This window comes from Acartia tonsa, chromosome 15, assembly GCF_053477335.1.
Source record: "Acartia tonsa isolate MP-2025a chromosome 15, ASM5347733v1, whole genome shotgun sequence".
In the NCBI taxonomy this organism is placed as follows: Eukaryota; Metazoa; Arthropoda; class Copepoda; order Calanoida; family Acartiidae; genus Acartia; species Acartia tonsa.
This window is the reverse complement of record NC_137274.1, coordinates 452,261-462,138: the sequence shown is the minus strand read 5'-3', so window position 1 is coordinate 462,138 and position 9,878 is coordinate 452,261. Positions and strand designations below refer to the sequence as shown.

The window sequence follows — 9,878 nt, the reverse complement described above, 5'->3', positions numbered from 1 at the left end:
TTTGATAACCCAAAAAGGTTAGCCAAAATGCAATGTTAGCATCCCATCTGGGGATCGAACCCAGGACCTTTGGATTAGAAGTCCAACGCGCTATCCTCTGCGCTAATGGGACTTGGTAAGAGAAAAGAAAATAGTAGCATTTGTTGACAGAAAACATTATGGAAGGCAAGTAAAAGAAAATCAAGTAGAGAAGAAAAAAAGCATGTAGTTTTTGCATTGTGCTAATACTTAAACATGTCATCTCAATCAGGCCCGTTAGCTCAGTTGGTTAGAGCGTCGTGCTAATAACGCGAAGGTCACGGGTTCGATCCCCCTACGGGCCAGCTAATACTTTTACCAAATTGAACAGTTTGCAGTGCGGAAATATTTAATGGATAAAAAAAAGAAATTTCACAAGGTTGAAAAATTATCTCTCCCCGACCGGGAATCGAACCCGGGCCTTCCACGTGACAGGCGGAGATCCTCACCACTAGACTATCGAGGAATTCTTGTTGACCAGCTATTTTCTAGTCTCTACGTACATATCACACTGATTGGAGACTTGAACAAAAAATGAGAGCGCCCGAGCAGGGGCTCGAACCCTGGACCGTTAGGTTAAAAGCCTAACGCTCTACCGACTGAGCTACCCGGGCATCATGCTATTTTACAATTACAGTAACAAAATTGTCTCACCAGATGGCAGCAGCATTTTAGTTCATGGTAGGCTTGGTTTTCTCTCTGTTTATTTTTGGTTAAGTGCAACCTGAGTTGTATAGAATAAATCATCACTCCATAATTTTCCTGTATTGTAGCATTTTGCATTTAGTATATGTCACATTTTCCAATGTTAAATGTCTACGGCCATACCATGTTGAAAGCACCAGTTCTCGTCCGATCACTGAAGTTAAGCAACATTGGGCCAAGTTAGTACTTGGATGGGTGACCGCCTGGGAATACTTGGTGTCGTAGGCAAATCTTTTCATCCTTTTTTATAAGTTGAGAAAAGAAAAAAACAAAGTCTGAGAAATGTAAACCAGACAACTGCTTATGTTCATTTTTTACACCTAAAGCCCTTATACAATGCAACCACTATGATATAATATGTAGTTACTGTTTTTGTCACCAGATGGCAGCTCTGTTTAGTTCCCAGTTAGGCTTTGTTTTCTCCGTGTTGAGGCATAAGTTTTAGGTTGACAACTATTATTGTTCAATAAAATGATATCTTTTAGTATTACACATACCTACTTGGATTAATATTTTAGTTACTTTGTGCTTGTATTTTATGAAAATTAACTTTTCCGGTCGGACCTTGAACAAATATCAAAAATATATGAATGTCCAAGTAACTTTACATCATTGTCTAAAACGACCAAGCTAATATTGCTTGATTCACTTCTACAAGAGGTGTGTATCTGCTCTGCTTCGATGGGTTGCTCACCTTGAGTCCGCTCGGGTTGAGTGTCTGTCTTAGTCAGTCACAAACATCTTTATTCAGGGTTAAAGAGAACCCACTAATCACTGGAAACCAATCAAGAACTTAGAACCATTTTCCGTAAATACCTGTATGTATTTTCTCTTGGTAATGCATTTTCCATTTAGTTTATGACACATTTTCCTTTGATAAATGTCTACGGCCATACCATGTTGAAAGCACCAGTTCTCGTCCGATCACTGAAGTTAAGCAACATTGGGCCAAGCTAGTACTTGGATGGGTGACCGCCTGGGAATACTTGGTGTCGTAGGCTTTAACATTTTATCCATATTTCAAAATTTGTCTCTTTTTCTTCCTTGTCCGTAGATTCCTGTACTGTTGAGCGTTTTGCATTCATTTCACGCCACATTTTCTCTTCGTAATGCATTTTGCATTTAATTTACGCGACAATTTCCGTTGATGTATGTCTACGGCCATACCATGTTGAAAGCACCAGTTCTCGTCCGATCACTGCAGTTAAGCAACATTGGGCCAAGTTAGTACTTGGATGGGTGACCGCCTGGGAATACTTGGTGTCGTAGGCTATAACATTTTATCCATATTTCAAATTTGTCTCTTTTTCTTTCTTGTCCAAGAAAAATTTCTAATCACTGAGAACATAAGGTGAAACCCAAGGGGATGTAGCTCAGATGGTAGAGCGCTCGCTTAGCATGCGAGAGGTACGGGGATCGATACCCCGCATCTCCATGTATCATTTTTCCCCCTACTACACAAGCACCAAACAAAAAAATAAACACACAGAAAAACAAAAGTCTGAAAATTTAAACCAGTAAAACTTTAAACCTTTTTGTTGCATTAGAATGTTATTTAATAAACCAGAAGTTAGAAGAGCATTTCCTCAGAGTAAATGTCTACGGCCATACCATGTTGAAAGCACCAGTTCTCGTCTGATCACTGAAGTTAAGCAACATTGGGCCAAGTTAGTACTTGGATGGGTGACCGCCTGGGAATACTTGGTGTCGTAGGCTCAATCTTTTTGGAATTTTGACCCAACCAATCCTAGCCCAAACCTAACTAAACCTCACACAAGTTTGAAAATCATGTTGTCACTTTATGTCTACGGCCATACCATGTTGAAAGCACCAGTTCTCGTCCGATCACTGAAGTTAAGCAACATTGGGCCAAGTTAGTACTTGGATGGGTGACCGCCTGGGAATACTTGGTGTCGTAAACTCTACATCTTTCTTTCTTATCTTGTCACTGAAAACAGAAAAGTTGTGTTAACGTAGAAAATAATTGCTGCAACGTCCGGGAATCGAACCCGGGCCGCCCGCGTGGCAGGCGAGCATTCTACCACTGAACCAACGTTGCTGGCATGCTCTTTGGCTATTCGTATAACCCAACCCCTTGCTGAAAATCTTTATTCAGAAATCTGTCAATTTATAACCCAAATACAGATTGATATAGCTTTACACCTGAACGATTAATATGACTTGCTGTAAGTAGACTTTGGCAGTAGGTAAGGACTTTCTTCAGCCCGGCAAGACAATATCTGAGTGATCCTTGGTTCACTTGTACACACCTTTTAGTGAAGTGAATCAAGCAAGTATAGCTTGGTCAGTTTAGACAAATGGTAACTGCAATTTTAGCCATTCCTACCGTAGGCTATTTGTCAGCATGGTTGGCCAGTTTTATTTTCACAAATTTGAAGTGGTTGGTTGGAGATGAATGGTTTTGTGGTGAACACATCCTGACATCCTGTCCCTACATGCCTGTTGTAATATGTTTCTTTAAGTGGGCTCTCTACTGGAAAGCCTTCAGATAAATTGGATGTAATTCCAATATGATCCACTTACACGGAAATCTTTAGTAAAAGGCGAAAGATTTATTCGTGCTGTAGGTAGATCCTGGACATGCTAAAACAACACAAATAGCTCCATATCCTTGGCAGCTGTTAGGCTTGTTCCATTGACCAATCTAATGTAGTTGTCAGCAAAGACATGTAGAGATTGTGTCAAAGTTCAGCTTATTCACCAAAAAAACATAAGCCCCTAGAATAACTTGAGGCAGAAAATTATCCATTAAATGACATTCAACTTTAGGGGTTTTGCACCACCTAGCATTAAAACATTGAACTACATAAAGGAAGTGGAGCCATTGTGCTTTTGGCAGCATGCTTGTTGACTTGTGCAAACTTGATACAGGTTGTACACAATGTATTGAGTGTTCCAGTTTAGAAGTGGGGACAAGTGGGCCGATCCTGGTGGTACTGCAATACCAGGCCAACCCGTGATAAGGCTGGAGCAAGCTCCAAGTCCTCATCCCCTAACAAAAATGAGTTTAATATCGAAGGGGACACATGGTCCCCGTATCAGATATTAAGCTGATAAGAACAGATACTACACTTTGATCTTAGCCAAAAGGCCGAGAAGCGATGCCGAAGATTAGTTTCAGTATACTACCTTAGAGTCATAACCTGACTATTGTACTGTCTGGCAAAAGATTGGCATGCAGGCTGCCTAATCATTGTTAGAGAGAGTATAGTCAATCTGCCTAGTTCAAAGCAAAAACTTTACTTTAAATTGGGCTTCGATAGAAGCCTTTTTCTGGCCAACTACACAAACTTTAGCAATTCCTGGTGTGTAAAATTTGAACTAGATGGTTAAGTTAAACATTCTAATTCTGTTGTCTGTTCTGTATTTATTAGGGGATGCGCGAACGCAGTCCCCAACTACCAAAAATTGTGCGTTCGAGTTACCCACATTTGGGGTAATCGTAGGGGTCAGCCATGCCTGAGTGCAATGGCACAGCCTCACCCTAGAGGAACCACCTTAGTGATCATGGTTAACCTCCACGCCAGGTAAGTATGAGGGAAAGAGTCGATTTCAGTGTATGGGTGACAAAGACTATAGATATTTTGCTGACCAGCTCCACGACTTTACACAAAACATGATTCAGTTGAAGTGTCCCCTCAGAAATGCTATATTTATACTTTTTCAAATAGTTGGTTACATACTTTGTTGATGAAACCTTCGGTAGGAGGTCTTCCATTGAAACAAATGCGACACCTAGAGGCCAAATTATTGACTACATAAAATACATGATTGCTACTTTACAGGTTATGCATTCTTATTGCAGATAGTGAGCTATCATCAGCTCTGACAGAAATAGCATTACAGTTCACACTGCAACCACTGGATCTATACACACCTCTTAGTGAAGTGAATCAAGCAAATTTAGCTTGGTTAGTTTAGACAAATATAAGATGCAAACTGTCACTTCTTATAACAAGATTACCAAGAGTTAGCACTGGTCGCAACGAAACAAACCATACAGAAGGATGGTATGGTAATATCCACATTATAATGTGAAAATGCCTTACCAAATGTCTACGGCCATACCATGTTGAAAGCACCAGTTCTCGTCCGATCACTGAAGTTAAGCAACATTGGGCTAAGTTAGTACTTGGATGGGTGACCGCCTGGGAATACTTGGTGTCGTAGGCTCAATCTTTTTGGAATTTTGACCCAACCAATCCTAGCCCAAACCTAACTAAACCCCACACAATTAATGTCTACGGCCATACCATGTTGAAAACACCAGTTCTCGTCCGATCACTGAAGTTAAGCAACATTGGGCCAAGTTAGTACTTGGATGGGTGACCGCCTGGGAATACTTGGTGTCGTAGGCTTATCCATTTTTAAAAAATTGCCTCAAAAAAGTTGTGATACTGTAGAAAATAATTGCTGCAACGTCCGGGAATCGAACCCGGGCCGCCCGCGTGGCAGGCGAGCATTCTACCACTGAACCAACGTTGCTGGCTTGCTCTCATGATATTCGTGTAGTTAGTTTTTGTGTACCTATTGCAAAGACCAACCATACAAAGTGCAGAGCCCAGGCAGCCAACATAGCCCGGCTAGCTCAGTCGGTAGAGCATGAGACTCTTAATCTCAGGGTCGTGGGTTCGAGCCCCACGTTGGGCGAATTTTTTTTACATGGAACAGTTTTTAAAAATATATTTGAATTTGTTTCGTGATATACTGACAATAGGGTAAATCAGGCGCCATGGCTTAGTTGGTTAAAGCGCCTGTCTCGTAAACAGGAGATCCCGAGTTCGACTCTCGGTGGTGCCTTGATCCTTTTATTACTACTATCCATGGCTACACATACATAGGGTAAAGATTTGCAAAAATGCCGCGACCCGGGATCGAACCGGGGACCTTTAGATCTTCAGTCTAACGCTCTCCCAACTGAGCTATCACGGCTAGTTAAAATAATGTTGCTTATCTTGGTCAATATGGAAAAAAGATCACTTTTACATGACTCTAAAAAGTTTAGGTCCTACCGAGATTTGAACTCGGATCGCTGGATTCAGAGTCCAGAGTGCTAACCATTACACCATAGGACCTTGATGCAGATCTACACTCCAAAGGGTAAAAAAAAATTAATTTTGTATAAAAAGAAAAGAAAAAAACCTTACGTATTGGTTCCTGCCGGGATCGAACCGGCGACCTTGTCCGTGTGAAGGACACGTGATAACCACTACACTAAGGAACCATTGTCAACTAAGTAACCAAGCCAAGATACATAAGAAACAGACATAAAATGTGCAACTACAAAGCCACGTCACTAAGCTAGGTCTCGTGGCGCAACGGATAACGCGTCTGACTACGGATCAGAAGATTGCAGGTTCGAATCCTGCCGAGATCGAAAATTTTAAAGATTCGTTTGGCTATTAAAGAAAATTGCTATAAAATAAGTCGCCCCCGGGTGGGCTCGAACCACCAACCTTTCGGTTAACAGCCGAACGCGCTAGCCGATTGCGCCACGGAGGCTAATACAAGATAAAAATATTACATTATTTTTAATATTATTCTATGGTGCCTTCAAATATAAAAACAAAAAAAGATTGGTTTACTTATGTTGGTAGGGCTAATTACCACCAAACACTCATTAGCGCGGTCCGACTACTGACCGACACGGAAACTCTTGGCTGCTGGGTTTCCCCTCTGGCCCAATCCGCCCCTCATTAAGCAACCTGATCACCTAGGGCTCCCCCTAAGTGGCCATGTTGATGCCAGGCTTAGTGCGGACGCCAATTCAACGTGTTTCAATGGTAACCAGGCGTTCCCTGCCTCAAACCATCCCAAACTCTGACCTCCCAGTAGCAGGATTACAGAACCTCGCCACGGTTCCAGTCAACTATCACATCAATTTCTGTCACAATGTACCATTTGAATTGCAATTTTTTTCATATTTAATTTTGGGTGTGATTTCGCCAGCTTCCGTTATGGTCTAGTGGTTAGGATAGCTGGCTCTCACCCAGCAGGCCTGGGTTCGATTCCCGGTAACGGAAAAATACATTTTGTCGAACCCCCAAGTAATTATATCAACATCCCCGATCCAAAAAAAAAAGGAGATAAAAAAAAGATAGAGAATTGGATATTTTTAAGTTTTTACTTTTCAGCCAGGGTGACACCAAGCCTGCGTGGCCTAATGGATAAGGCGTCGGTCTCCTAAACCGAAGATTGCGAGTTCGAGTCTCGCCGTGGGTAACATTATCTTTTTAGCAAAAGTTGTTTTGGTTGCAGTGCTTCCAAGGTTTCTTGAAGGCAGTGTAGTAGCAAATATGGAGAGTGAAAGCAAGCTGCTCTAGTGGCGCAATCGGTTAGCGCACGGTACTTATAGACAGTACAACAAGTTATGCCGGGGTTGTGAGTTCGAGCCTCACCTAGAGCAAGCACTTTTTCAACCCTTAAACCTGGCAGGGTCTTCCATGAAAAGAGCAAAAATATTTTGTTTACTTAAACAAAGCATTTTATCTTACCAAAATACTAAAATATTCTCTAGCAGTACCTCATAATATCAAATACAGGTACTGTGGTTCGATTTCAAAATTTTTTTGTAACTATGCTTTACTAACCAACAATCAATCAAGGAAAAAAGTTTGTTAAAGAATATAGATAGATTGATATTTTCTTTTTACTACTGTTTTAAATCTATCAAGTTAATAACAAATTCAATAAAATTTGACTGAATAACCATATAAATGTATAAAGATTTGTGATTTAAATTATGCCATGAAAAATCCTCCAATGAGTTATTTAAGCAAACAAAATTTAGCATAAATGGATATTTAAATTTTGTTTGCTTAAATAACATTCTATTGCAACAAAAAGGTGATGTTAGGAAATAATTTCTTGAATAAAATCATAAAACGTTTTTTCATTTAATTTTCATTTTTTCACTGTTGTGTTTTTATTTGACATTAAAAATAAAAATCATAAAAAATCTTCCAAATCAAAGAGAAAAAATCTTTGAATTATTGGTCAATTTAAGTTCAAAGATTTTTTTTTTTGTAAAAAGTTAATTTTTTAAAAATATTTTAGAAAAAAATCTTCTAACAAAAAAAAATTATCATAATCCAAGATGGCGTCAATACATGTAAAATAATTTTTAAAACAAAAAATTAAAACTTGAATATCTTTTTTCACAGATTGAATTTCAAAAATCGGTCTGACAGTTTTTCCAAAGTCAGTATGATCTATTGAATGAAAAAGGTTTGAAACTGATAGAACATTTCAAAATAAATGGTTCCCACATTCTAAAAATTTTCCCACGCTTGACATTCTTGAAAAATGCTAAATAAATGGACATTTAAACAAACCAAAGATCGCGTTTTTAGCTTTGGAATGTGTTTTGTAAAAATCTTTGAAACTTTTGATTTCATTGTTTATGTATGTACACTCAAGAATGATGAATCTTATCTGATCTAGAAAGGCAGAAGGATACTAAATTGTAATTGTAATTCATAATAACCGAGTTTTTACTAAAATAAATTTTTGACAGCTGTGGGATTCGAACCCACGCCCTTGCGGACTGGTGCCTAAAACCAGCGCCTTAGACCACTCGGCCAAACTGCCTGTTGTGCTGACAGTTGTGCGAATAACAAAAATTGTTTCTTAAGTTTTTTTTTTTCAGCCTTACTGTGTAAAAGCATCAAACACCTAAAAAAAATTTGTTTTTCCAGTGAGTGATTTCACAAAATTAACTGCCTCCAGAGAGGATTGAACTCTCGACCCCTGGTTTACAAGACCAGTGCTCTGCCACTGAGCTATAGAGGCTTGCATGTTCACGTGGCACAATTTAAACCTAGCCTAACCTAGTCTAACGTAACCTAACCTAACCTAAGCTATTCCGGTTTGCACCTTGTGTTAAAGACTTTGAAATTGCTAAAGGATTCAGTTGAGTATTAGTCAGCTAATGCATTCAACAGGGGGATGTAGCTCAGTGGTAGAGCGCATGCTTTGCATGTATGAGGCCCCGGGTTCGATCCCCGGCATCTCCAATTGTCAATGATTTTTGTTATTTCTTTGAAGTTGTCTTTTGTTCAAAATGAGTACTTCAGTGAGAAAATATTTGTATGGGGTTATGCGGACACAAAAATGTGGAACGCTTCACGATTTTGCGTGTCATCCTTGCGCAGGGGCCATGCTAATCTTCTCTGTATCGTTCCAATTTTAGTATATGTACTGCCGAAGCAAGTACAATTGAATCTAGAATTTAGTTGTCTATAAAGATCAGCATTTGTTACACAAATTGCAAAAACAATTCTGTTGACCCTGACGTGATTTGAACACGCAGCCTTCTGATCTGGAGTCAGACGCGCTACCGTTGCGCCACAGAGTCAGATGTTTGAATTGCTGCAACTTTGAATTCAGGCGAAACTAAAGGAAAGTCTTTTTATTTCTTTTTTTCTATCCACTATACAATGCAAGCGACCAATAGAAAAAAGGCGCTGCTTTCGTCCGGCCCCTATGACGAAGACCAGGGGTCGTAGCTCAGCTGGTAGAGCGTCTGATTCGCATTTAGAAGGTCTCGGGTTCAAATCCCGACGACTCCAAATTTTTTTTTCTTTTCAATTTTCAAAAGTATTGGGCAAAACCATGGGCTTGACCGGGAGTTGAACCCGGGACCTCTCGCACCTGAAGCGAGAATCATGCCGCCTAGACCATCAAGCCTGGCTTGTGCCCTGCTAACTGTCAGTAGCAAGCTGTAATTCACCAACTTACTAGCCGATTGCTTCCAGCTGTGATGCTGTATTCATGGATGGCCGTCAACCAGAGCCAGCAGTCGTGGCCGAGTGGTTAAGGCGTTGGACTTGAAATCCAATGGGGTTTCCCCGCGCAGGTTCGAATCCTGCCGGCTGCGAAAGTCAGATTTTGTTAGTATCTAGTGTTTTTTTTTACTTTTTTTTGCAAAACCAGAAAGTTACCTTGCAACTCACATGGCCTTCCTGGTATTGTGTTAAAATAAGACCTTTGTCAGGTGTGGGGTTCGAACCCACGCAATCTTACGATTATGAGAGCTTAAATCTCACGCCTTAGACCACTCGGCCAACCTGACAGGATGCAACAGGGCGGCACTCATTGCAAAACGCATGAAATCACGACTGACAAGCACTGAT

General features: G+C 40.2%; 36 non-coding genes across 36 annotated transcripts; 18 read left to right on the top strand and 18 right to left on the bottom strand.

Moving 5' to 3' along the window:
• Window positions 1-39: 39 nt before the first annotated feature.
• TRNAR-UCU (transfer RNA arginine (anticodon UCU)) lies at window positions 40-112 on the bottom strand. The gene has a single exon. It is a non-coding gene; the product is annotated as a tRNA-Arg (tRNA).
• A 137-nt stretch (window positions 113-249) lies between these two features.
• TRNAI-AAU (transfer RNA isoleucine (anticodon AAU)) lies at window positions 250-323 on the top strand. The gene has a single exon. It is a non-coding gene; the product is annotated as a tRNA-Ile (tRNA).
• Window positions 324-412: 89 nt separating this feature from the next.
• On the bottom strand, window positions 413-484 carry TRNAD-GUC (transfer RNA aspartic acid (anticodon GUC)). Its single transcript has one exon. It is a non-coding gene; the product is annotated as a tRNA-Asp (tRNA).
• Window positions 485-559: 75 nt separating this feature from the next.
• On the bottom strand, window positions 560-632 carry TRNAK-UUU (transfer RNA lysine (anticodon UUU)). The gene has a single exon. It is a non-coding gene; the product is annotated as a tRNA-Lys (tRNA).
• A 200-nt stretch (window positions 633-832) lies between these two features.
• LOC145308262 (5S ribosomal RNA) lies at window positions 833-951 on the top strand. Its single transcript, XR_013876104.1, has one exon. It is a non-coding gene; the product is annotated as a 5S ribosomal RNA (ribosomal RNA).
• A 654-nt stretch (window positions 952-1,605) lies between these two features.
• On the top strand, window positions 1,606-1,724 carry LOC145308352 (5S ribosomal RNA). Its single transcript, XR_013876189.1, has one exon. It is a non-coding gene; the product is annotated as a 5S ribosomal RNA (ribosomal RNA).
• A 152-nt stretch (window positions 1,725-1,876) lies between these two features.
• Window positions 1,877-1,995, top strand: LOC145308422 (5S ribosomal RNA). Its single transcript, XR_013876255.1, has one exon. It is a non-coding gene; the product is annotated as a 5S ribosomal RNA (ribosomal RNA).
• Window positions 1,996-2,085: 90 nt separating this feature from the next.
• TRNAA-AGC (transfer RNA alanine (anticodon AGC)) lies at window positions 2,086-2,158 on the top strand. Its single transcript has one exon. It is a non-coding gene; the product is annotated as a tRNA-Ala (tRNA).
• Window positions 2,159-2,320: 162 nt separating this feature from the next.
• Window positions 2,321-2,439, top strand: LOC145308326 (5S ribosomal RNA). Its single transcript, XR_013876164.1, has one exon. It is a non-coding gene; the product is annotated as a 5S ribosomal RNA (ribosomal RNA).
• Window positions 2,440-2,526: 87 nt separating this feature from the next.
• Window positions 2,527-2,645, top strand: LOC145308507 (5S ribosomal RNA). Its single transcript, XR_013876334.1, has one exon. It is a non-coding gene; the product is annotated as a 5S ribosomal RNA (ribosomal RNA).
• Window positions 2,646-2,711: 66 nt separating this feature from the next.
• TRNAG-GCC (transfer RNA glycine (anticodon GCC)) lies at window positions 2,712-2,782 on the bottom strand. The gene has a single exon. It is a non-coding gene; the product is annotated as a tRNA-Gly (tRNA).
• Window positions 2,783-3,207: 425 nt separating this feature from the next.
• Window positions 3,208-3,325, bottom strand: LOC145308135 (U5 spliceosomal RNA). The gene has a single exon (XR_013875971.1). It is a non-coding gene; the product is annotated as a U5 spliceosomal RNA (small nuclear RNA).
• Window positions 3,326-3,655: 330 nt separating this feature from the next.
• On the bottom strand, window positions 3,656-3,847 carry LOC145308000 (U2 spliceosomal RNA). Its single transcript, XR_013875835.1, has one exon. It is a non-coding gene; the product is annotated as a U2 spliceosomal RNA (small nuclear RNA).
• A 267-nt stretch (window positions 3,848-4,114) lies between these two features.
• On the bottom strand, window positions 4,115-4,279 carry LOC145307911 (U1 spliceosomal RNA). Its single transcript, XR_013875753.1, has one exon. It is a non-coding gene; the product is annotated as a U1 spliceosomal RNA (small nuclear RNA).
• A 519-nt stretch (window positions 4,280-4,798) lies between these two features.
• LOC145308474 (5S ribosomal RNA) lies at window positions 4,799-4,917 on the top strand. Its single transcript, XR_013876303.1, has one exon. It is a non-coding gene; the product is annotated as a 5S ribosomal RNA (ribosomal RNA).
• Window positions 4,918-4,983: 66 nt separating this feature from the next.
• LOC145308215 (5S ribosomal RNA) lies at window positions 4,984-5,102 on the top strand. The gene has a single exon (XR_013876059.1). It is a non-coding gene; the product is annotated as a 5S ribosomal RNA (ribosomal RNA).
• Window positions 5,103-5,158: 56 nt separating this feature from the next.
• Window positions 5,159-5,229, bottom strand: TRNAG-GCC (transfer RNA glycine (anticodon GCC)). The gene has a single exon. It is a non-coding gene; the product is annotated as a tRNA-Gly (tRNA).
• A 92-nt stretch (window positions 5,230-5,321) lies between these two features.
• Window positions 5,322-5,394, top strand: TRNAK-CUU (transfer RNA lysine (anticodon CUU)). Its single transcript has one exon. It is a non-coding gene; the product is annotated as a tRNA-Lys (tRNA).
• Window positions 5,395-5,470: 76 nt separating this feature from the next.
• TRNAT-CGU (transfer RNA threonine (anticodon CGU)) lies at window positions 5,471-5,544 on the top strand. Its single transcript has one exon. It is a non-coding gene; the product is annotated as a tRNA-Thr (tRNA).
• Window positions 5,545-5,603: 59 nt separating this feature from the next.
• On the bottom strand, window positions 5,604-5,676 carry TRNAF-GAA (transfer RNA phenylalanine (anticodon GAA)). The gene has a single exon. It is a non-coding gene; the product is annotated as a tRNA-Phe (tRNA).
• A 71-nt stretch (window positions 5,677-5,747) lies between these two features.
• Window positions 5,748-5,819, bottom strand: TRNAQ-CUG (transfer RNA glutamine (anticodon CUG)). Its single transcript has one exon. It is a non-coding gene; the product is annotated as a tRNA-Gln (tRNA).
• A 76-nt stretch (window positions 5,820-5,895) lies between these two features.
• TRNAV-CAC (transfer RNA valine (anticodon CAC)) lies at window positions 5,896-5,968 on the bottom strand. Its single transcript has one exon. It is a non-coding gene; the product is annotated as a tRNA-Val (tRNA).
• Window positions 5,969-6,048: 80 nt separating this feature from the next.
• On the top strand, window positions 6,049-6,121 carry TRNAR-ACG (transfer RNA arginine (anticodon ACG)). The gene has a single exon. It is a non-coding gene; the product is annotated as a tRNA-Arg (tRNA).
• A 51-nt stretch (window positions 6,122-6,172) lies between these two features.
• TRNAN-GUU (transfer RNA asparagine (anticodon GUU)) lies at window positions 6,173-6,246 on the bottom strand. The gene has a single exon. It is a non-coding gene; the product is annotated as a tRNA-Asn (tRNA).
• Window positions 6,247-6,695: 449 nt separating this feature from the next.
• TRNAE-CUC (transfer RNA glutamic acid (anticodon CUC)) lies at window positions 6,696-6,767 on the top strand. The gene has a single exon. It is a non-coding gene; the product is annotated as a tRNA-Glu (tRNA).
• A 126-nt stretch (window positions 6,768-6,893) lies between these two features.
• On the top strand, window positions 6,894-6,966 carry TRNAR-CCU (transfer RNA arginine (anticodon CCU)). Its single transcript has one exon. It is a non-coding gene; the product is annotated as a tRNA-Arg (tRNA).
• A 94-nt stretch (window positions 6,967-7,060) lies between these two features.
• TRNAI-UAU (transfer RNA isoleucine (anticodon UAU)) lies at window positions 7,061-7,150 on the top strand. Its single transcript is given in 2 exon segments — window positions 7,061-7,098; window positions 7,115-7,150. It is a non-coding gene; the product is annotated as a tRNA-Ile (tRNA).
• Window positions 7,151-8,254: 1,104 nt separating this feature from the next.
• On the bottom strand, window positions 8,255-8,334 carry TRNAL-UAG (transfer RNA leucine (anticodon UAG)). Its single transcript has one exon. It is a non-coding gene; the product is annotated as a tRNA-Leu (tRNA).
• A 129-nt stretch (window positions 8,335-8,463) lies between these two features.
• On the bottom strand, window positions 8,464-8,535 carry TRNAT-UGU (transfer RNA threonine (anticodon UGU)). Its single transcript has one exon. It is a non-coding gene; the product is annotated as a tRNA-Thr (tRNA).
• Window positions 8,536-8,687: 152 nt separating this feature from the next.
• TRNAA-UGC (transfer RNA alanine (anticodon UGC)) lies at window positions 8,688-8,759 on the top strand. The gene has a single exon. It is a non-coding gene; the product is annotated as a tRNA-Ala (tRNA).
• A 93-nt stretch (window positions 8,760-8,852) lies between these two features.
• On the bottom strand, window positions 8,853-8,959 carry LOC145308179 (U6 spliceosomal RNA). Its single transcript, XR_013876021.1, has one exon. It is a non-coding gene; the product is annotated as a U6 spliceosomal RNA (small nuclear RNA).
• A 69-nt stretch (window positions 8,960-9,028) lies between these two features.
• Window positions 9,029-9,100, bottom strand: TRNAW-CCA (transfer RNA tryptophan (anticodon CCA)). Its single transcript has one exon. It is a non-coding gene; the product is annotated as a tRNA-Trp (tRNA).
• A 141-nt stretch (window positions 9,101-9,241) lies between these two features.
• Window positions 9,242-9,314, top strand: TRNAA-CGC (transfer RNA alanine (anticodon CGC)). The gene has a single exon. It is a non-coding gene; the product is annotated as a tRNA-Ala (tRNA).
• Window positions 9,315-9,359: 45 nt separating this feature from the next.
• On the bottom strand, window positions 9,360-9,432 carry TRNAL-CAG (transfer RNA leucine (anticodon CAG)). Its single transcript has one exon. It is a non-coding gene; the product is annotated as a tRNA-Leu (tRNA).
• Window positions 9,433-9,540: 108 nt separating this feature from the next.
• On the top strand, window positions 9,541-9,622 carry TRNAS-UGA (transfer RNA serine (anticodon UGA)). The gene has a single exon. It is a non-coding gene; the product is annotated as a tRNA-Ser (tRNA).
• Window positions 9,623-9,733: 111 nt separating this feature from the next.
• Window positions 9,734-9,817, bottom strand: TRNAL-UAA (transfer RNA leucine (anticodon UAA)). The gene has a single exon. It is a non-coding gene; the product is annotated as a tRNA-Leu (tRNA).
• Between the last annotated feature and the right edge of the window lie 61 nt (window positions 9,818-9,878).